Below are 24709 nucleotides of genomic sequence, written 5' to 3'. Positions count from 1 at the left end.
ACATGCATTGTGGGGCCTGCTCTGTGCTTTCGTGCTGATATGTGCACGAAGACACACACACACACACACACACACACACACACACACACACACACACACACACACACACACACACACACACACACACACACACACACACACGCCTGCTGAGCAGCTCCCCCAAGGCTCTGGCAAACTATTACCATCACCGACACAGTGAGAGTCGTGATGACTCATACCAAACACACACTGTTGACATTTAATAAAAAAAAAAAACATATATAGCATATGCAGTGCTGTAGTACTTCATACTTGTGTACTTCAATGCCCATTAAATGCTGGTTCAGCCCATGTGTCGCTCCCTCACCTGAGACTTTCAAACTGCTCTGCACAAATGTGGTTGGAGGAAGGTATGTCGGAGAAAGGGAAATGTTTGCACCACATTGCCACCAACCTTATTTCTTATAGCATCACTAACCATAATCATACAAACACAGCAATTAAAAAACAGCCTTATAACACCAACCTTTTTTATGCACTTAACAAATACCTTCATAATATCACTGCAGCATGGCTGTAGCTGTAGCAGCTTTTTTATTTATCTGTGCCAGATTTTCTCACAGGTATTAAAACCGAAATGAAAAGTTACAAAGCCCTAAAGACCCAACACATGTCTTACAACACAATAATGACACAACAGCTTCTTGTTCTGAGCTAGTTGGCTAAAGTAGACAAAGTAGGGCTAAACAGGTCATGTAATGAAACATTAATATATATTATAAAATATAATATATAAATTTGTCACATGTCACATGTAAAGGATTGTTTAAGTCTGAACAAACCAGGGCCAAAAAAATCACAAAACATTAAAATGTGTATTCTATTTAAAAAAAATTACATTCTAAAACTTTTCATTCTTCAAAAATATGTTTTTCTCTAATTGACAGTTATTTTGTAGAGGTGACTGTCAAACATATAAAACATCTGAAACATTTGAAAGCTAAGACCTTCAAGAGTTTTTTAGCCACTCTGTCGGCAAACACATTTCTTGTGTTTTTTATCTTGCAGATATTTTCTCTAGTTTCTTTTATGTCTCCAGGTGGTTATTGACTGGCTGAGCTTGTGAGCATTCCTTCAAAAATAATCACACTGAAATAATATTTCAAGAGAGGAACATTTTACGATGTTTTTAACATTTTCAAAACAACAAAATAAAAATTGATAAACACTACATCGTACTTGTGTTGCGGGGCGGCTGTGGCTCTTGGGCAAGATACTGAACCCCAAATTGCCCCACGTAAAAAAAAAAGGGCTGCCCATAGATGCACCGAATGTGTGTGTGTGAATGGGTGAATGGCAACAATAACCCCCAACAGACTGGACTGTAAAGCATTTTGAGTGGTCATCAAGACTCAAGACTCATTTATTTTTTTTAAATGAGAAGAGAATAAGCATGCGCTCGTCACAAACCTAACGTCAAGGGAGAGAGGACCGAATGTGAACCGTGTAGTCCATGGGGGCGAAAAATATTGCATACATCTCATTTTAATTTAAGAGAGGGCTGGAAAGATATTGAGGCAACTTTGTCATTTACATGCGACCACCATGCAAAAATTGAAGGTAACCACTGTGGAATAATGTGTGACCGTGTTCTTCTAATGGTGTTGAAATGGTGTGAATGTTGCCTCTATGCAGCACGGAATGTTAGATGCTAAAACAGCTCTTTGGTGCATGCAGTTTTGTGTTAGATTTCAAATTTGAGAGAAATTAAAGAGAGAATCCACCTATCCTCAGAGTATAATTAAACCTTTTACACAGCGACCTCTCCAACTTCTCCCTTTTCGTGCCTTTTTGCTGGAGCCAAGGTTACTGCACATGTGACACAACTGCAAAAAAAAAAAAAAAAACTCTACACAAAACACGTGTCTGCGGGTACGGCACTTTCCTCAGGCCCAGGTTAATGAAACACAGCAGTAGCCTGCACTTCACAGGACTCTCGTCTCTCAGTCTGTTGAGGCTCTCCAGCGTTGGACACAAGGCCCAGAGAAGAGGCCAGGAATTGTGCATACTTCACAATGTCAAGAGTCGAGGGGGCTCCAGGACTTTTAGCGGGGAGCCGTTAATGAGAGCTATGGGGACGGAGGGGGAGACGTTGAGGGCGCAGGAGATTAGAATTCGAACAATTATTATTCGGAATTATGAAAATATGTGCACGGTTTTGCATAATTCCCCAGGAAAATCTCCTGTTGAGGTTTGAGGCATTCTGCTGATGCTAACGCAGAGTGGTGTACAATGCATAAAGACGTTAAATGATTTACTGTCAAGCTCAAGGTCAATTCACCTACACACTGCCTTATTTTTGTTTTTGGGCCATAAAGTGGGATTTGAAGATATTAAATCTGTTGCCCCGAGGTCATGGGAAGGTCTGTAACCACTAGTTCACCCCGCTGAGCAGAATAAGTGGTGGATCTGGAATGAGTGTCGCAATACTTCATGTTTTAAATATCGCGCTGCTAATTTGGTTGGAATAAGGATGAAATATTTGTTCCAAACAGGAAATGTGTGATTCATGAGGAGCAGTTTAAAACAAGAACTGTCCTTATTAGTTTTTTTGTGGAGACGTGTTTGTAGAAAAAAAGACACACGCACGTACACACAGAAAACAAACAATATGTAATGCACCTCTTTACATCAGACTATATAGCAGACCTCACCACACAAAGGCATTGAAGCTCCATTCACTCATCAGCCAGTTTCTACTTTGGGAAGAGCTGTGATACAAGTAACCATAGCAACACCACATCTCCTGACCTGGAAATGCATTTTTTTTAGCTTCTGACAGTTTGGCTTTATCTCCCCCCCCCTTTTCTGTCACTGTTTAGACTGTTTTTTTTTTTTTTTCCAATGCAAGATTCACACCCCAACTCTACATTTTTCACACGGGACGCATGACATAAAGGCCTTATAAACAACTCCGGCTGCGGCTACGGTGACACATTGACAAACGCGTGGCACCGTTGGGCCGAGGGAAGGCTAATGTAGCATGTTGTGAAATATGCCCAAGGACATCATGCTGTCTGGCATATGATGAGGTTATGAGACTCTGCCACCTGGACACGCTCACATACCGTCGAGCAAATACGGCATGAGATAACATCTGCACCGCGCCGCAGCCGGTGACGCGTCCCGCCAACAATGAGTCAACTGAACTGTTAAAACCAATAAATTCAGTGGGAATGTCACGTCATGCAAATTTTCTTTATGGCAAATTGGATTTTCTTTTTTTACTCACAGGAACTATGCTTTGTCGTACACATTTTTTTCAAATGTAAAGTTAGATAGCATTATACGCCAAGCCATGCATAGGCAAAATCTTTACGCATATTTTACGCATGAAAAGGAATACTCTGCGTCAAGCGAATTGTTTTTGGGACAATGGACAATGAATATTCATAGAGCCACAGTCTGTGCAAGAGTAAGCCCTAAAGTGCTGTCTTCATGAGGCCATTCCGTCCCAATTCAATCTAAAACAGTATTTCACTGTGGGCACACATTAATATTCATTAGCTGTGATGTCTTCCTTCCCCCTTCCACCTTGACATTAATGTTATCATCAAGGATGGCAAAATATGTTTATCCCTCATTCCCTGTCTCTCTTTTCCGCTCCCCTCCTCATTCTTTAATGCAGTGAAGTGACAATATGACTCATCTGGTAGTTGTCCTCGATGTGAAACTCCGCCGTGCAAAACCGGGGATGCTGGGATGCCAAACTTTTACAAAACAACCAGTGTCCCTGTCCACAAACAAGAGATCGTTTCACCCAACACTCACGATACGGGGTCATGTTTCGGTGTCTGCTCAGAAATGTTGCCGTTAATGAGTTTAATGCACACTTTTGCAAAACTCTCACAGAGCTTTTAAGGAAAGGTCCTCTAAAATAAACTTTTCAAAAAAATGATCTTCAATCAGAGCTACATTTATTCATCATTCAAATAGACTGTGAAAAAAAAAAAGAATGTTTATAACTATTTCTTTTACACAGTGGGGGCTTGTACTTTCCTCCTGATAGTACAAGCAAATGGGAACCATCACCAATTACCGTATATTATTCTCCGTGTCCCTGTCTCTGGAAGCCCCACAATCTCGGTACAGAGGCTTAAACAGCTTTAGTTCTAGCTGCACGGTGAAATGCCAGTGGAACATGCTGTGAAACCACCAAGAGACAGACTCAAAGTGACTGAATTATAATATACCCACAGACTGTTGCTGCTTTCACACATGCTCTGTGAACCTTAAATGCGCTAAACACTACCCAGAGGAGCTGGATGTGTGAACGCAAATGTCCAAATCAGTCGAAAAACAGACATGAAACAAACTTTACCCCTCACAGCTCCTCGGTACAAAGTCTGAGTAATGTCCGAAAGAGCCAATGTGTGGACAAAGCAGGTCATTGTCCAAAGTATTTAATTACTATTAACCCAAACTAATTTCCCTTGTTTTCTTTGTGCTGGCAATTAAGGACTTCTTGTCACTCCCGTCAATAAGGGCCAGGGAAGCTCTGCAAACTGGTCTGTTAGACTAAGAGAGTAAAAAAATTTGAAATGGAAAATAACTATACTGAATAACCACTTAAAAGAAAAACACTGCCATCAAGGTTGGCATGAGGTTCCCATCAGCATCGCCAACGCCTCAAACATGTTAGCTTGGGTAGTGAGTTTACATGAAAAGCTGCTTATTACACTCTCCTACATACAGCAGGCCTTTCTGCATGTCAAGTATGCACAGTGAAAACACAGTGTTGTGCAGTGATAGTCGCCTCTTTATTCATTTATTTGAAAAACGTAGTCTTGACTTGGGGGCCACAGGTGGCCGAGAGGTTTAAAAAATGAGTCACAACCTTACTCTTTTCTCTCATTTCCTGGTTGCAATAAACTACATACCTTCTAGTATAGGGCAGCAGCTGTGGCTCTGCACATGGTTAGAGATCGTCCAAATGTCGATGAGCAACACACTGAACCGTTTGGTCAGGACATTGCATCGTAGCTGGCTCGCTTAATTCTTGGTAGTAAATTAGAGGCAAATATTATCGGAGTGGTTTTACCTTTTGATAAAATCATAGAATGCCACATCCACAAAAGAGCCTAAAAATAGGAGAAAAACCCTGGCCCCTATAGCTGGTTGAGCCTATGTCATTTTTTGTACCAATGCATTGCAATTCAACGCTATTTAACTGTTATATTGCAACTGTTTACCGGGGGGATTATGGCAATGACGGATTAAATGTTTGCCTCTGTGATAACTTTCGAGAGTGCAGATTTCTGTCTCGTTGAAAAACCACTGCTCAGTGTTTTGATGTATGATAAACCCTCAAAATAAAGGATCAGTTCTTCAAAGTCCCATTTCCTTAATATAACCCAAACAATATAAGCCCTTTTTTATATGCACAGTTAAAACCAGTCCAAACATCCAGTTAGCATTTCATTTTTTCTTCTATTCATTTGGTAAACTTCATGGTAAAGTGGGGCTCGGAACGCAAACTTCTGTCTAAATCCGACAGAGCCCGTTTCTAACCAAGCACAACCCAAACATGAAAGGGACGTGCAGTGACCGAACCACACCCGGAGAAGAACCTGGTTGGGAATCCAGACTCTGTGCAGAACCGACCTGACTGGACAGACACAGCGGTCAGTATGTATGCCAGCAGCAAAGAGATGGCATATTTCATCCTGAGTAGTTATGGCATCATTAAATCATGATATGTAAGATGCTCCCTAACCAGGAGTGGTCACTATTTAAATATGAACATTCCTCTTTCAGGGTAAGCTCCAAAAGACTGTTTCCTGTGAATATATATATATTCATGCACTAAATCACAAGTGTCTTCCAGTAAAGTTCCTCCCTGGTGGATATAGTGGATTAGCTTGTGGGCACAGGCGTTAACTGCCTCCCAGGGTAGGGTGCTTCTATTTGGGGAAAGGCATTTCAAGAGAGATTCAATACAGAATCATGACAGCTCTTGTCATAGCGCCCTCCCTCCCTGTCTGCCCCCACCATGATCTATCACTCTTAGTGGAGACATCTCCCTGCACTGTGGCAGAGAATGGTATCGCCTAATTTATTGATGCAGAGTAAATCTCTCATTTGCAGCCCTTAGCTGAGATCAGCATGTGGCCCATGTACTGTGTGGGCTCACACACAGACAAAGTCACCCTCACCGCCTAATCCGAGTGCATTCACAGACACACACGTGCCACACCCATTGGAGTGGTAACTCGATGAAAAATTCAAGGCTGTGTCCGGACACCGAGTGCGATTCTGATTAACAAGTCAGGAAACGCTTTGCCTTCCCCGCTCTCTCTCTCTCTCTGCCTTCCGGTAAGGAATCCTCAACTTTGCCCCCTTCTCATCCTTATCGCCCGCCCCCCCCCTTAGAAATCTCCGCCTTTCTCAAAATCAAACCAAATTTATTGACACATATCTACTCGCCGTTTTAAGCCTGTTATCTGGGTGAGACAATGGGGATGTAAACCAATCTAAAGAACTGACATTGGCCGGGCCGCTTTTGGCTAGGTTGACATTTCAGAGGTCAGCATTCTGTCAGTTGTTTTTTTATCAAGCTCACTCCAGCACACCATCAAGTCAGTGCTTTTCACTTTGCCTTATCAGTTATTTCGCAAATGGCAAGCAAGCTGAGAGCATCTCATGCTGTGAAGAGACAGCAGCACTAAACCCTCCATCACAGCAAAGGGCATTTTGTCGTCACGCTGAGGCGCACGCTACATGCACACACAGACAAACACGCTCGTACACCCCTGCATATTCATACATTCATGTCGGCTTGACATGTGACACACGTGCTTATTGACTTGGTACCTACAGTATGTGTTTGATGGAAGGGAATTACCACGCACGTTTAAAGCAGGTAAGGGATCAACCGATGGTACGCATACACTCTATAGTAGAAAGGAATTCAGAGTTATTATAATCATTGATTTTTGTGGAACATTAATAACGTCACGCCGTCAGAATGGAAACGTGCAGTAACCAGCCACACGGACACAGTGCAGCACCTGGAGGTGCAAACCATTTTGAATTAGTGTGCAGTATATCGTAAGAAAATGTGAGGATTGGGATCATTTTTTTAAAACTTGATTGCTCACTCTGCAAGAAGGAAGTGAAATATGCTTCAGAATAATTTTAGCGGAGGGAAGCTCTGAGCTCCGTACACATCACAGGACCTTAGGCCAAATTTGATCAGGCAAAGGATATCAGTCTGTAGTTTAATTTCCAAAACGACCTGCGCCTGTAGAGCGTTGTAGATAAAGATGATTACGACTCTGCTATTCTGTTCTTTATTTACAAATTCACTCCAGAACACACATGCAGGACAACACAGCATTCAGCCAGTAAATGAAACACTTCATTACTGTCACACAGACGAATGACCGTAACATGCTTTCAAATTAGTGCAAAATTAGAAAGCACTGCTTACGCTTAAATATCTTTAGTCTACCTTTTTATGTTGAGTTGAATCATCATCAGGGACCATTAAGATTCACTGCCACAGATTTCCCCTACCAAGGAGGTTATGTTTTATTTGTTGTCACTTGGTGGAAGGAAGAACCCATTACAATCAGGTGTGGATCTGAATAGATGGGCGTTTCAGGAATTTAGTTTCACTTTCTCTGAAGCGTTTCCCACAGAATGAATTCAAACCGCGGCGGCGCATTTGCACATGGATGAACGTTGATCTCATGTGTGACGGGTACACAGACCAGAGCGTGGAAGACAAGTCCTCGTGTCAGAGAGAACTGCGTTGCGTGCCACTTGCGGGTACATGCACAACTGCAGCTGAGACTGTCTGCGTGGACGGTAACAACTTTATGGATTACAGCCTGAGCGGGAATGTAGCAATGCAGCCAAAACACTAAGTTTGAGATTTCGTACATCATCACTGGAAGCGATAAAGAACATTTTGGTACATTATGAAAATATGGCGGGACAACTTAGAACATGGCGGCCCGCCACAGTCTAGATAATTAATGGGAAACACTGCTTTGACATGGCGAGATAGGACATGAGACTTCACAGAGGCATGTGCTCTCACTGCACTCCTAGTTTTGTACAATGCTTTTGAATACAATGGGTTTTGAATCAGATTTAAGGCCAATCGTGAAACTATGAAGGATAATCAGCCCTGTTTCTACTCCTACGACACATGACACAGTGGATTGTTCAGATTCCTCCATTCTTTTACCTGGTAAGTAAGTAAGTAAGGTGACCATCAGCCTAACCCTTTTCACAGTAAATTACCACATTTCATCACAAAATTACCCTTGGAATGCATTTAAAATCAAAAATACTTTATGTCTCTATAAATATGTGAACTCAACATTCATCTTTTTTTTCCATTGAACTGATTGGACGGAATTATGACAGACGACAAGGCTGCGGAGGAGAAGAATGCAACAAAAGAGCCCTCAAGTCAGTGACCTTCAAGAAAGTACAGCCAAGACGAGGCAGAGAGAGGAGATGTTTGACTTCACTGTGTCAATGGAGACTGATTCTGACGGTAGTGAGCAACTCCATGGCTGCAGTTTTCACATAGGGTCCAAAACATGTGCCATCAGCAGCGACAGAAACAGAAAGTTTGACCTTTGAGTACGGACAATGACTGCACAGCACAGAAATGACTGTCAGGAAGCTGAGTTTTTAGAGAGATTATAAAACCCAGTAAGTGAGTGTTAGCTTCAATATCTGCTCTGTTGGTGTCATCGTCCACACACACATAAACAAACGGAGGACAGTGCCATTATTCCTGTGATACTGTGGTAAAAAAATTCATTGAAATGTCATCTCACAGTGCTCCAAGAAATCTACACCTCGTTTACACCTCTCAGCAGAACATATTTACACTCCAAACACAATGGTTTTTCAATGCACTCAATGGGAAAACATTTAGGCTGATCACCATATGGTCTCGTAGCCTTTAAAAACAATTTGCTGCCGTGTAATGTTTTTTTCAATACAGTGTGTTCCAAACCCGAATTTCAATATTGATCGGTGTTGCGTTCACGGGGAGATATTGATACCGAGGCCCATTCATTTCACATGAGTGAATAAACGAGCGTTGGGAACGAGGGTCGGGCAAATGAATGAAGTGGAAATTGGCTCGCAGAGTGACGTTTTGTTAAGTGTTTTCTTCTTTCTTTTCTTTTTCCTTGTGTATGGACCACGTCAATACATCCTCCACCATTAACGGAGTTGTATTTATAAACCTTCACCAAAGGCCTAAAGTAAGTGAAAAAAAAGTATAGTATTGCTAAAAGTAGGGAGAAGTGGATTACATCTGCCAAGAGACAGACAAAATGGCGATGAAAACACAACCTCCTTGGTGGAGTCAACAAACAATCCATGCATGTCTCATTCAGATAATATTGAGATATGACTTGACCATGTTGACTTTAGTTGCCGATACACGTCGGCACATCAATCTGACGCAAATAGAGCAATTGAAATCTGGAACTATGGTGGAGCCAGTGATATCTGGTTGCCAGCATCAGCTGAGAGCCCGCAGTGTGATTTAATAAACTCAACTGCTAAAGCCTGGAATTGCACAGAACTAACAGGTCAAGCTAAAGGTCACATTTTTGGAGGTCAGACAGCTAAAAGGCTAACTTGACTGTTCCCCATGGACTGTGTTCCTGGTCTCTCTGAGCTGTGGCGTATAAACAGGCGACAGTTTCCTTTGGAGTAATCTTTGATCAACACAGCGGAACGATAAAAAAGTCTCTCTTCACCCTCTTGGGGTCCACAACTCTCCTCTTGCTCTAGCAAAACCTGTTACTTTTACACTTACTTTAGATAATCGGTCAAAACAAGATCATTCCAAGTAAATTATTTGCCGCAGCACGTTGACCAGTTTACCTGCACAGCACAAATTTGTGAAGGTGATTTAAGAAATTAAATAAACTGCATGACATGTGTGCAGTAACTATTACTGGGGTTTACATGACAGTGACATGGCTCATTTTAAAAATGTCTTATAAAATCGTATATTATATCACTAATATCTCTGTAATGTTTCACATATAACTGTACCGCTGCTTAAGGCCCCTTCAGATAAAAAGCAATTTGCACTGCGCTGGCTGCAAAATGGGCCCAATACACATTTTCCTCAATATCAAAATGGGTTTCCTTGATGCAGCTTTACATTACATAACCTTTCATGTAGCTGACGCTTTTATCCAAAGCGACTTACAATAAGTGCATTCAACCATGAGGGTGCAAACCCAGAACAACAAGAATCAGGTAAGTACAATTTGCTTCAAGAAAGCCAAACTACAAAGTGCTACATGTAAGTGCCATATACTGTAAGTGCCATATACTGTAAGTGCTACTAAATACAGTGTTTTTTATTTTTATTTTTTTACCCAAGGTATAGTCGGAAGAGATGTGTCTTTAGTCTGCGGCAGGAAGATATGTAGACTTTCAGAAATCAGAATCACAATCAGAAATACTTTATTGATCCCAGGGGGACAGCGATTTATTTTCTGGCTCAACAGTGTGCAGCGCAGGCTAATGGAAGTGCTGTCACATTGTATCAGAAGGGGCCTTTAGAAGATAAGAGTAATGCAGCCATTTCCCTCTCATCCTTTGAGGGAATCCTTTTGTCAAAAATAAACTAAATGTTGTCCATCTTTGAGCTTTTTAAGTGTTTTTTTAGGGTGAAATCAAGTTGAAAATGCAGACGCATGTGTCAGGCCTGACCCGACAAACCCCAACACATCCTCAACCTCGTTGTAATTGTGAGTTTAAAAAAGTCACCATCTGCTGAGTGTTGGGACAGGATCTGATGTGACACATATGCGCACAGTTATATTCCACTGAAGTGAAAGTGGAGCAGAACATCCCTCTGTGCACAACTCACACGGGCATGTATACATATGCATACATCAGCGTCTTAGTGTTTTTCGCGTGTGTGTGTGTGTGCGTGTGTGTGTGGTGGGGTCTTATAAGGAGTTGGAAGAAGGCCTGTAGTATTGTGGTGGGCCTGAGGGGATTTTCAGTTTCATTGTGCAATAGAGAATCACAGCGTGAGGACGACTGTGATTGTCTTTTTCTCCGCAGCACATCCCCGCCAACAGATCAGCTTACACCAGCTTTTGTCCTCACGATAACACAGATGTGTGTTACGGAGAGGAAGCAGAGACACAGACAGAATACTTGAAGATGCTTAATGGAAAAATAATTCAAATTCCTAAAAAAAACGCAGCCTAGTTAAAGTGCAAATTGTCCTTTTCAACTGGTAGTTTGCCAGAAATCGCAGCTGAAATCCATTTGTCGCATAAATAATGATGATAAGAAATTATTGTCCCAGAAATCACTGTTGTTTCACCTCACAAAAAAAATATGACCATAATTTGTTCACACTATTTGCTGGCAATAAAGAAAGAAAATGAACGAAATGGTGAAAGAAATATAATTAACGGTCATTAACTGAAAAAATTGTGCTCTTTTCTCATAAAAATAATTTATTAATTTCTAACCTTTTGGGAAACATTCAGCAAATGTTTTAATTATCTTACAGATGAAAATACATCTGTAATGGAAGTTTTGGAATAATTTTAAGTTTATGCTTATTATTCCAGGTGCAATGAGTCCAGTAACTATACATGTAATAAAGAAAATTATTAACATGAAAAGACAGATTTTTGTTCCCTTGGCGACAGCATTCAAAGGACGTGTCGCCAACAAATGCTTTGTTTTCAAGGCAAAGTATGTGCAGCACTTGATTCCCGGCAGAATTAATAAGAACTTCTGTGTATCAGCACTCTCATACGGGATTCTGGATTTGATTTGAGGCTAAAATTATTGAAGAACGCGATACGCGCCACTTCACATAAAAAGCTAAGTCATCTGAATGGGACCTAGAGGGCATTATAGAAGCTTTTAAGTTCCAAGACTCATTGATTTAGCAGCAAGTGGGCTGCACGGAGAGAAATTCATTTAAAAAAGGGACAATATGTCACACAAAGCAATAGTGTACTTAATGTAATCGGGGCCTCGGGAAGAAGGACAAAAAGAAAAAAAAACCCAGCCAGATTTATCGTCTGTCTCCAGAAATGTTGCAGCTGAAGGGGAAATGGAGTGAGAAAGGGCAAGATAATGTCTGCGTGAGTCTCATCATGCATGTTCGACAGGTTGCGTACACTGAGCGGGACCGTGTACTGTATCCGCCAGCGTGCGTTCCTGTGCACGTGCTTGTATGAAGTTGTGTGAGCTGATAGGAAAGTCGCCCATCAGGACACGTGATTATGCTAACATGCACTGTGTGTGTGTGTGTCTGTCGACTGCGTGCCCGCAAGTGTGTTGTGAGGACAGTGTTTTGGACAACTGTATTCACTTGCCATGCACTACACACGCACACACACACACACACGCAGTTTTGAGGACATCTGAATATATTTGAACATGGACGTATCCTGTGTCCGCCTGCATGCGTGAATCACATGAATATATGAATAATAAACGCGGTGAAATGAGAGCATGACACGTCAGAAAAAGCCCAGGCTTGTACAAGACCAGATATAAACGTGGTCTTCGTGCAGCTTTGGCAGCTCTTTCCTTCACAGTGTTTGAATATATGAGTGAAGTGGTAAAATAACATGTTTAGCAAGAAACACATTTAATACAACTGCAGAGAATGCGTTTTTTAACTATCCAGGTAAGAGGCGGGCAAACTTTGGGTTTTTCTGAGTGTACTTATTTCTGTGTGTGACTGTGGAGGTGGTAGTTGCCTTTATCTCCCAATTTCTTCTCCATGTAACATCTCTTCCCTCTCTGGCTGCAGTGGAGTAGATCAGCCTCTCCCTCTCTTTCTTTGAAGTGTTTCCAGGCAGGGTATTTATTTCATTATCTCCACTCTCTCTTTATTTCCTCTCCTTGTTTTTTTTTTCTTTCCTCGAGCTCTGCATCAAGGGGGAGACGGGAGTGCATGCGGGGGAAAGCTGACACTGCAGGTGCAGGCCTACAACTCTGGACTGTGTGTTTGTGTTGGTCTGATGGCTGTAATATTTATTTGGACGCCGTGTCCCCACAAGGATGGCAAGATAAGACATTTAAAAAGGGAAGACGTACTGGAAACGCTGCTATAAAAAAACTAAACGAGCCCATAAATCACGTTTGCAAGCTTCTTATTATGATCCACATTTACATTTTAATCATTGAGTCCATATAAAGATGATGCGTCTCTACTTCCTCCTACCAAGATATGAAGCCCAAATATCCTGGATACGAACATCACCATCTTGCGGAGTCGGAGTCTGGGCAGTAACAAGCGAGGGATGGACCAGCGGTTGTGAGGTCCAACAATATTTGTGCTCAACCAGCTGTGAGTCAATCAATCATGACGTGTCCCACTATTTTTATTCCATGAATTAACTAATTAAAACTTACAAGAAAAATAGACCCTGAGAGTGACAGAAACCATCTTTGAGAAACTTTTATTAGAAATGCACTTTGACTTTTTCAATTTGGTCCAATTCCTATCTGCTAACATGGAGGAGGCAGGATTTATGACCTACACTGCAGCCAGCCACCAGGTGGCGATCAAGACTCACTTTTGGGGAGCTGCCATGGCGTCGATCTTTATATACAGTCTGGTTTTAAGTGTTAAACAAAACCTAGTGGCTGTAGCAAAGGTGGAAGTCAGGTGACGTGGAACATACAGGCGCATGCTCAATTCTTGGAGTAACTTCGAAGGGACACATTAATCCAGCCTGCATGTATGTGCCTGTGCCTGTGCGTGTGTGACCTTTCTCCTTCTGTCCGTGTGACACGTGTCACACCCTAAGCTGTGTGGGGGTTCAGAGGTTAAAGTCGACCCTGTCCGCCACTCACAGGGTCACAGAGGAGAGATGACCTTTCACTCGCAGCTGTAGACCAGGAGCCAGCTGTGCTCTGGGTGATGGAGAGTTGCAGTTTTTACCTCCGTGTCTGGTAAACACCGACAACACTGACAACGTAGGCATATTGCTGTGTAGGTTCACAGTAGATTTGTTGAAAATGTTGTATTGTATGATTATGTAAGTGTGACTAAATTCTGCAGTTGTTTGCTTTATGTGGGACTGAACTTATAGTGTAGACACAGTTTTAAAAAAAAACATATATTAAAGCATCAGTCTCGGCATTACAATCAAATTACTCACGACCTTTAAATTATACCGCTTTTTCACGCTAATTTGTCTGTTTAAAAAGGAGCTACAATTTAATCGCAGGCACATCAGCTCAAATACATGACCAGCATTCTAGCGTGGATCGTATGGATCTGAGTGAGTGAGTGGGCGATCACACACACACACTGCACGGATCACAGTTTGGGCTTTAAAGGCTCAGCGCTGCACTGAGAGCAGCATTAAGAAAACAGGGGATAGTCTAAGACGTCGTTGGTTTAAAATACCTTAATGCTAATTATTTCAGACGCTCCAGTGAGAAAAAACTATTCAAGGCAATGTCTTTTTGTCGGTGAAGGCACAACAAAGAAGAAAAGAGTGACCACCCAGGTACTTTGGGAAGGGTTTGTGCAACAATAAAGGTACATGATGGGCTATTGTAAGTAAAGTGGCATGGTCATTGTTCAGTTAAAGCCATGGTTAATTGCCATTCAAATGTTACAGTCTTGAAATGGGTGTTTTTACACAGTAAAACCAGTGAACTTTGCTTTGCTTTCAACCGTAAGTGTGTAATGTATTTTTTTTTATTTTTTTGCTTGGAAAATAGAAAAGCCCAACAGGTGTTTGGCAGCTTAATAAGTGCCACTTTACACCACATAACACATGGCCCTACTGGAGACTGCCCAAAAAAACCCTCCTCCACACTGTAATTTATCAAAACAGAGCCACAGCTATTACACACAGACACAGGCCCTCAGTGTCACAAGCTACATCGCCACGTTCAAACCAGCGCTAACAAGTGCATTGGCCTAGAGTTTCTGAAAGCTGACACGTTTCACTGCCCCACAATGACAGAGGCGTGCACAAATGAATATAAGAATTATTCTAGCAATGCAATATGCGACAGTGTTGGCAACGTTCGTCTCCAGCTCCCCGCTGAAACCCGAGAATAAATTGGAAACCGAGACTCCACTGCTGGAAAAAAAAGTAATTCTATAGTAGAAGAAGTGGGATTTGTCTGAAACACGAGAGTTTGCCAAGGAGATTCTCACTGGAAGACGATTATGAACAAGTACGAGTCAAAGCTAAATTCAGTTAAATCCTGCAACCGTTCCAGTTTTGTCAGACACGCTCCCATTCAAAACAAACAAGCAGATAAAGCACAGTAACACTTTACGTGAGGTTTAAAGAAATGATTCTGTGCTCTTCTTGGTAGCACATATGTAATCTGTACCATTTCTTATGGAATGTAAGACAACATTTCACCTCACTGAATAGGTCATAGCTGATTTACTGCTGCTATCCGTATGTCACCACTTGTTCAAGTAAAACATCTGCACTACTGTTTGACGTCACAAACGCATAGAAAACCGAGAGGCTCTCTCTCACCTCGCTGTCCTGCCAAACTAGCGTGTTCACCTGGGTGTCTCCTTTCCACTGATGCTGATCGCAGCCGGAGTCGGTAAAAACCTGTGTCCACTGCAGAGTCATTTGACCCAGGAGTGAATACCGCAGACCGAAAGCCAGATGTTGGGGGTTTTTTTACCAGTAGAAAAAGTGCCTTGATCGTGCTTATTCTGTTTTTATTCTGTACTTTGGCTACTTTCTTGAATTCCTCCCACGGGCATCAATAAATGTGTATCTTATCGATCTATAAGTACAACTGATTCCATCAAGTGCTATCTATCACCAAGCAGTGGAGTGTGGTGTCCTTTACACATGAGCAACTGGAGCTGTGGAACTGCACGCCCCAACAAAGCACCATCTCAATGTGCGATTCAGCTGTTAACAACCACGCTGGAATACACTGCTGTTCAGTCTGTGTCTCTCCTGCATGTTGCTGCACTCTACCTGGACGGCCTCGGCTCTCTGTGCTCCTTCCCGGCTCAAGATGGATTGAAGTTATTCCTTTCAACTGACAGTTCACAGACCAAATGAGCCTCAGAGAGGAAAGATATCTAGAAAATAATCAATACTCCACTAATCCCCAAAATATCCACCATTCACTGACACTGTCTCCCTCAATATGCAGCCTCAAACTTCTCAAACTGGCTGCAGATCTTGCGCAGAGAAAGCTACACCTGGATTAAAATGATAACTACAAAGCCAAACAGAAATTAAAAGGCTTAGGGTTTGTAAATTGTGTTCCAGAGGTTTTTCACAGAAAGGAACCAGTACGTGCCAAATCAGAATGCTGTCATACTTTGGGATAGTGGCGAGTAAATAAGTGAATTACACCATAAGGTAACCATCCATGATATAGCAATACATGCCAGCTGTTGTTGATGGACAAGCTTATGTGAGAGCAACTCGATCTGCGAGCCCCTGCATAGGAGAGCAGTAAGACGGACAAAGACATGTGACATGTGACAGCAGTGAGAATATGAGGACTTGAGTAGAAAGAAGATGTGACATTTATATACTGACAAACAGCAGAGCGTACATCGCATTGTCAGTTCATAGCGACACAGCTAACTTCTCACTCTCTGCTCCAGTCACCAGCCTCACCACACCAGCTCCCCTCTCGATCGCCCCCTGGTGGCTGACTGCAGTATAGGTCATAAATCCTGCCTCCTCCGTGTTAGTTGATGGGACATGGGCCAAACAAAAAAGTTCAAAATACACAAATACATTTTTATCAAAGGTGGTTTCTGTCATTGTAGGTAGTTCATACACACTGGTGCATGTTCACGTGCTCATTTCTCTGGTAAGTTTAGCTTCAATGACCCTTTGATGCTATAAAAACAGGGTGGTGAAACAGATGGGACTGACCTGTGATTGGTTGACCATGTGTTTTGGCGGGACCACAATAAAGCGCGGTAATGCACAAAGTCTGATTTCAAATGACGTCCTTGCTAGTAAAAAACTGGCAGCGTTTATATCCAGGATTGGCTTCGTTTCTGTGTAGTGGGAGGACTTGGCGACACGTCATCCATCTTTATGTCACACTCTATGTCACACTCTCTTTCTCTTGCCCACTTGCTACTCACACAACTCACGGACTGGATAACTCGTGCTGCACCTCAACACGTGTGTAACAATGTACTGTCTCAAACCTCTCAAACATATTGTAGACCTAGCGCAGAGAAGACAAATCGCAGTGTACATTTTATTGTAATATTCACACACATCTGCCTATGTGAAAAAATAAATCCAAACAAGAGTCCTGACAGCGTGATGTAAATTAGGATAAATGCACATTTGACGTACAGTATGGCTGTCAAGTAAAAAGCTTATTATTGCAATTTTGGATTTCATGTTTTTACTTTTACAGACAAATCTTGTGCTCCCCTGCGGCTTGTGGGAGTAGCATTCAGCTTTCAGACACCTTTTCCAAACTAATTAATGAAGTGAAAGCTTCGTATCTTAGCAGAATAGCTGACATTTTTGGGTCATGCGTTTTGTTTTCCCTCCAACAACAACTGAACTCTGAATAACCACAACAAAGAGCATGAATGCATAGGTGCAGGGCCATATATAGGTTACACTGTCATGTACAGGCAATGCGGGCACTTGTATTTTCAATATGCCTGTAGCCTACATGCTGGGAGCATCCATCTGCATTTCATTGTCACCCTCCGACCTGGTCTCTCCTCTCACCTCAGCTTTTCCTGCTCTTTACCCTCTTTTCTCCCCTGTTCACTGTCCACTAGAAAATCTGACAGTTGCCTTCAGGAAAAGAGGGAAAAAAACGCCTCTCTTGTCTCCCTCCAGCGTCCCCCTCTTTCGTAGCACAGAGTACACCTCTTCTTTATTTATCCAGACCTGTCTTTCACAGCAATATATTTTGTTGTCAGCTTTACCTCCTCTCCTTGCCTCATACACTGACAGATATAGTACGTATATATAGAAAGGGAGAAAGGGTAAAGAAATGCAGGGGCTGAATACAAGTACTTTGATAATGGAGATCACATAAAATGACACCTGTGTAACTGGAAGGAGAATGCAGAAAGGTGCAGGTGCCACTCCATGACAACCCCTGTGTACGGAATCTGCTCCGGGGTCACTCACACCAGCTCCTGGTTGTCACCCTGGTGTGCAGATGCAGTGGATGGTGAAGTCAGAACAAATCACCTCTGCTGCGAGACACAGGTGCATGCATGTGTGTGCTTGTAGCAGGTGCAAAGAAACATTTCACCTTTTGTCAAAGCTGACACCATTTTGTGTTTGTGCATGAGTGCATTGGTGGTTTAGTGCATTAGGCTCTATGTCCTTGAGTCATTCCTCAAAGGTGAAACCTCACCACGCATCAGCATGACACGAGAAAAACAAACGGAAAGGGAAGAAAACTGGACCATGAATCTATCTAGGCAGAGTAGTGCTTACAGCAAAATGAGCATGTCAGCGTGCTAATGGGCGCACAATAGCAACGTTAGCATGCCCATGTTAAGCAGGTATAACATTTACTATGTTCACCATCTTATTTAAGAATCAAACAATCAATAACATTTTATTTGTGTAGCACATATTCACAAATTACAATTAGTCTCATATGGTTTAACAAGGTGTGTTCCCCTTTCCTTTAACCCCAAACAAGAAAAACTACAAAAACAAACTATTAACAGGATAAAACAACGTAGAAACCTCAGAGAGCCACATGTGAGGGATCCCTCTCGACGTATAGACTGTAACTGAGAACATAAAAAAACCCCAGAATTTACAACATTCATTAGAAGAAACAGTTTGTATGAACTGACGGTACTGACAGGTGTGCTGTGTGTCTTCTCGGAGCCACGAATGTCAAATCTGGTGCCAAACAATCTGAAAAATGAGATCTGTCACTGGATAACTCAGAGTTGTGGGTTTTGGTGGTGCAACACAGCAGGGAAAGCAGGCAGTTGCCTGGGGCCCCAAACTGAGAGGCCCCCCCCCCCCAAGAATAGCTAATTGTGTTAGTCTGCAGTAATTACCATTTTGTGATAAACCCCTAAAAATTGTATGACAGGCACCATGGCTGGAAACAACGCCCCATGCCACTAGCTTCATAACTTTGGAAGTTTGGTTAAAGATGAGAAATAGGGTTTGGTTTGATGTAGGGCCCCCCCACGTCTCTTTTGTCTGGGGCCCCTAAAGTCCCTTAAAATGCTCCTGGCTATAAGCTGTTGTTGGCTCTGCAGCAAAAGTTGAGGGATCAACAAATCATTAGGATTCGTCCTCTGAGGACCATGTATCTCCGTACTAAATGTCCTGTTGAGAAATTCCAGTCCGGACCACACGAGTAATTGATTGAAATTGCCATCCCCAGAGTTAAAAAACGATGCAGTGTTAGAAATGCGAGATGTGAAAACCAAAATCTAGATACAGATATATTCTAAAATACAAAATGAAAGAAAAGGGGAATGTCTGAGTCTTGAGTGATGAATAGATACATCAATGAGTATGGATGTTTTGAAGCACAAGGGAAATTGCCCCTGCCAAACCACTTATGCTGCTGTTGGTGCTCAATCAAGCATTGGACTATTGAAATGCAAATGTTAATGACAGTGACGGAGGACAATCATTCTTGCAGACACACTCTGCGTCTGAATATATGGACACTATAAAGTTTGGCTCACTCATCATATTAAATCAATCCCAATAGATCTGACATCGTATTCCAAGTCTCGATCCACTTAATATCTTCTGGATTGGCCCCAAAACAGTCTGGAATAGGTCACAATTTGTGCTGGTGGAAGGAATTTGCGTGCAGGTGCAGCAAAGACTATTGTGACAGACGCACCTTTTGGTAAAGCTTTATATTATAAGCAAGGCTCGGGGTGTGTTTTCATCTGAGATTTATGCCACCTCTCGAGACTGCCAAAAGCCACGGAGCTGAGTTCATGGAGAGTTCAGAGCTAATGTCAGTTAAGTCAATGATTTAAAAACAATTTCCCTAAAGTAACCCCATGTCTCTCAAGTCCTTGAAGTTAAATTACTGCCTTAAAGAAGCACTTCGATTAAAAGTCTACTCACCACTGCTTTTGCATGTTTTTATGTCTCTTAACAGCAAATCGTACATACTTAGCATCGCTGCGAACCATTTGCATTTTTTATGTGCATTTTGCGTATCTAACAAAAGTGGTTGTACACATTATTTTGCTGGGCTACAATGAACAAAGCCTTGACGGCTGAGAACTGAATGATAGCCACCTAGAAGCATTGCATTCACAGGATACTTTCTAAAAGAAGCGAGTGAATGGGCACTGGGGAAAAGGATAACGTGGCAGCTTCTCGCATTATAAGTCGGCTGCGCTTCTAAAATCTCAGATACCAGAGTTCTTTTGAACATACCACAGAGGGGAAAAAATAAATAAATACACAAACTAAAATGTGATGGATTACCTCCAGTCTCAGCGAGTAGATTTTCATTGTGGTGAATAAATAAGAACTAATGGCAGCCAGAAAGGTGGAATAAAATCAGAACGCCAGTGGCATTGCTTTAGAAAACGGTGGGGTTTTATCAACAGGCCGGAGCAGAGACTTGTTTTTTTTATCTCGAAATTATCAATGCAATTAATGTGTGTGATAGCAGAAATTCTCCTATGATCTTCAAAGCCTTTGATTGCTTTTAACCCCACACGGTAAAGATGGAGAGGGGGAACAAGGGAGGGGATGAGAGGGAGAGAGGGCGGATTAAGTGGGGAGAGGGAGGATGTGGGCCGCCTTCTCTCCTTTAGGCCAGAACTTATCTCCAGCTGCAGACTGGCAGCAGAGAGGCCTGACGACCTGGCGGGATTCAGGAGCCAGGCAGAGCCCATAAACACACACACACACACCGCTGATCGCAAGCAGCTGATAGCACACACACACACACACACACACACACACACACACACACACACACGCATAGGGAACGTACACGTGCTGCATAAATGTCTCATACTAACAAAAAACGGACTCAGCAGAAGCCTGCAAACACGTAGAGTATAAAACACAAAAGGATGGATGTGATTAGAAACTGCGGGGAATGAAGGCAAATGAACAGGATTATTAACATGCCAAACCGCATACACAAGCACACACTGACAACTGGTTCGCATTCATCATACCATTGCACTCTTGGCTGAAATGCAATTTGGAGAATCATTTTTTGTATTTAATCTACCAGAGGAAAAAATGATAGAATGCACCAGTGATAAATAAAATCCCCTGCGCCATCTGTTGATTTGAGTTTTTTTCATAATCGTGGTCAAGTAGCTTCTGCAGCAGCGATGAGAGACGAGCCTTTTAACCAACGGCATGAGAAGAAGATGAACTTTTTTCATTATAATCCACTGAAGTCTCCTTTGTAAGCCTGTGAAGGTTTCACTGTGCTGTATGTAAAGGCTTTCGCTTTCTAACCAGTATGCTCGGAAGATCAGTGAAATGTTTCCCAGACACCTACACATCATTAAAAAAAGGCGGCTCCAACAACAAGGGAGTCCTGTATGTACATCAAAGAAAACAATACAGGTGCACAACAGTTATATAATATATTCATATTCTGTGGCTTGGATTTCTGTTTATTTCTATGTACCTGTGGAATAGTTTGTTGTAAACCTGTAGAAAAAACACAGGGAACTGAATCATGAAGGAACAAAACGTTGTTTTTTTTGCCCTGTTACCTTTTAGCACCCCTTCACCCCTGAATGCACCTCTGACAAAATGAATTCCCCCTTGTGGTTGGTTGAGTTCAATTTCGCGATGTTAAGTTTAATTTGATTTCAGACAGTGGTGCTGTAATATTGTCTGTGCACCTGAACTCTGTCCAACCCCCTGGAAGCTTTCACCGCTGAACGACCAGCCATCAATGTCCGATGGTAGAGCGCACGCAAACACACATATAGAGGGGCCGTGTTACCCTTGTTATCTCCGTCAAGGTGGTTAAGTTTTCATTTGTTAGTTTGTTTGCAGCATTACACAAAAGCTCCTGAACCGATTAACATTAAACCTGGTGGAAGGACGTGTTACGGGTCAGGGAAGTCACTCTCACCCACCTACTATGCTGTTCTAAGTTTTCTCCTCAGATAGCTCAACACCCAACCACACCCCAACTCCAGTGACCCTAATGGCTCACACAATATCAGGGTAGGTCTACAATTTACAGGCGTGGGGGTCAATGACACAACGCAATAATATATCGACTCTCAACACAGGTACAGATCCACAAGGTTCAATTCCTGAAACCTCCCATTAGTCAGTTAGAACTGAAGAAGCTTCTTGCAGGAAACGTCTTTAAGAAACACAAGCAAGTTAAGTTGCCTCCGTACACAAGATAACTTTAAAACACTTTCTTGCAGGCTAAAAGTGCTTAAAAACAACCGGACTACATTTCCCATAAAGCATTTCACGAGCATTCCAGCCAATCGTGATGTATTTTATCAGTCCCGTTTTTTTTTTTAAATGTCACATTTTATATGTTATATAAAAGGTTTAATCCAGCTCCAAAGGGTGAAGCACACAAAGGTCGCGCCCAGTCTTAAAGGTATATACACGCTTATCCAGTATAAATGGGTTAATGGGACTGATGGGCCTCGGCTGAGGGACGCGCTCCACTGAGTCCCATAAGCCTCTGTTCCACAAAGTTATCTGTCATCTCAGTTCATCTCCTACACACTTGAACAATTTCATGCATTTCAGATTTGTATTAAATGCTGCGTTTCTCCTGATAAGAATTCAGGAAATCATGGATGGCAAATTTTTATGATCTATAATATTAAGCTGGCAAATTGCAATAAGTAAAAAGTGGCTACAGACTCATTTAATCAAGGGGTTTCCACTTAATTGATTTTATGCCCCAAAGCGGATGTCATGCCCAACATTACGCAAGTGTTCCCGGGCTGAGTAGCAGCCATTTTCGCGAGGACTACCTATCCATCATCTGCCAACTGCGATCCATCCAAATCCGTGTTTACGCAGCGAGTCAGGCTGCATTCACTTTCACTATGTCACAGTTTGAAGCTCGAGCGCTGCAGATAAATCAGCTGGAAAAAGATTGGTGAACTATTTGGGCACACAACTGAGGATTTCTGAAGGTCGCGTTGGATGCGATGCCACATTTGAGAGTGCAACACAGAGGTAATACGCAGAGCGGTGTGATGAATGAACTCCTCCCGGGTAGTAATAACTAAGACAATATTAATTTTGAAATGAGTAATGAGCCATGCGCCGCAGTTTTACCGTAGTAAGCCAATACGCCTATACACTGAGAGCAGCTGATAACAGCCCTGAAAATGACGCCCCGCGGTAACAGCCAAAAGACCCATCGGAGGTCCACAGGTTGCCTGGTTTCCATCGATACCCCGTCGCCCCGAGTCCGCTGAGCTCCATTCATTGACTGTGACAGGCAGCCCGTCGATACCACACGCTGTTCAAAGCGGGTGGCTAATCTAGCGGCCAATCAATGATGAGATAAGGACACGTCGACTGCTTGGGTCGCTCGCACAATGCAAATGGCCGTCTATTTTACCTCATCTCGCTTGAACAATGTAAGGCAACAATGCAGCCCCCGGGGAGGATGACGAGAGAGATGAAACTGTTCATGTGAGCGACGGGCGGAAAGGACACAGGAGTATGTTTTTTTGGTCATTGTTGGTGGTGAACACAGACGGAGGGAACATTAAAAAGAAAACGCGTCGTGAAGTGTCCATAAGTGCAGCGGCTGCCAAGCTGTAAATTTGTCAAGCGATGCAACCCCTTTCTGCGCCGAGCCAAACGACCTGGTGTTGTCAGCTCTTTGTCCGTTTTTTGCGGCGGCCATATATCCTGAGTCAGCGTTGGCCAAAGGAACAGAACGCATAGAATAAGCGTGTGTGTGTGTGTGTGTGTGTGTGTGTGTGTGTGTGTGTGTGTGTATGTTTGTGTGTGCAGACGAGTGCGTGCGTATGCCCGTGTGTGAGGATTGGAAGAGAATGAGTGGATATTACAGTAGTGCTGAGCGGAGCAGTCTATGACAGGCCGGCTACAGGAGCATTGGGGGCCAAGTATTCAAGCACACACACACACACACACACACACACACTCGTACACACACTCGTACACACACACATTCAGCAGCGTCACAAAAGATTTGAAACCATCTCAGTCCTTTTTCACTATTTTCGACACCTTTCAAATTCTTCCAGGTGTTGAAAATCCAGGCAAATAGGGAAATTCACATCAGGTAATAAGTTCTGCATGGTTCTCTCTGTGTGGCTCTGTGGCGCTGACTCAGTCTCAGTGGAGAGAAACTCATTCCCCTTCTTTTTTCTTTTTTTTCTACGAAACATCTTGAATCCGAGCATATCTCCATGTTTGTCTCTGAAGAAAATTACTTTCATTACTCTTCCATGTCACAGTGTCCTGTTGATCTGAGAGCTAATCAAACTCCATCAACAGAACAGAACCGACATGCGTATAAGCTCAAAAGCCGCTGCGCTGTTCCGTCAACCCTGATATTACGATTACACAAGAGGAAACATTCTCACTCTCTCTTTTTGAGAAGAGTTCCATCTTCCTCACGATGACCTTGGAAAGCCGCTCGGAGTTTAGCATTTCGCACATAAACACAAAGCGTTTCTGCATCAGTCCGAGTATATCATCCAAAAACACATTCGCTT

General features: G+C 42.6%; 1 protein-coding gene across 17 annotated transcripts in view; it reads right to left on the bottom strand.

Annotated features, from left to right (window-relative positions):
* adgrb2 (adhesion G protein-coupled receptor B2) overlaps positions 1 to 24709 on the bottom strand; it is a 217020-nt gene that overhangs the window by 151188 nt on the left and 41123 nt on the right. The window lies entirely within an intron of this gene.

This window comes from Hippoglossus stenolepis, chromosome 17 (genome assembly GCF_022539355.2).
Source record: "Hippoglossus stenolepis isolate QCI-W04-F060 chromosome 17, HSTE1.2, whole genome shotgun sequence".
Classification (NCBI taxonomy): domain Eukaryota; kingdom Metazoa; phylum Chordata; class Actinopteri; order Pleuronectiformes; family Pleuronectidae; genus Hippoglossus; species Hippoglossus stenolepis.
This window is presented reverse-complemented; position numbering and strand designations above follow the sequence as displayed.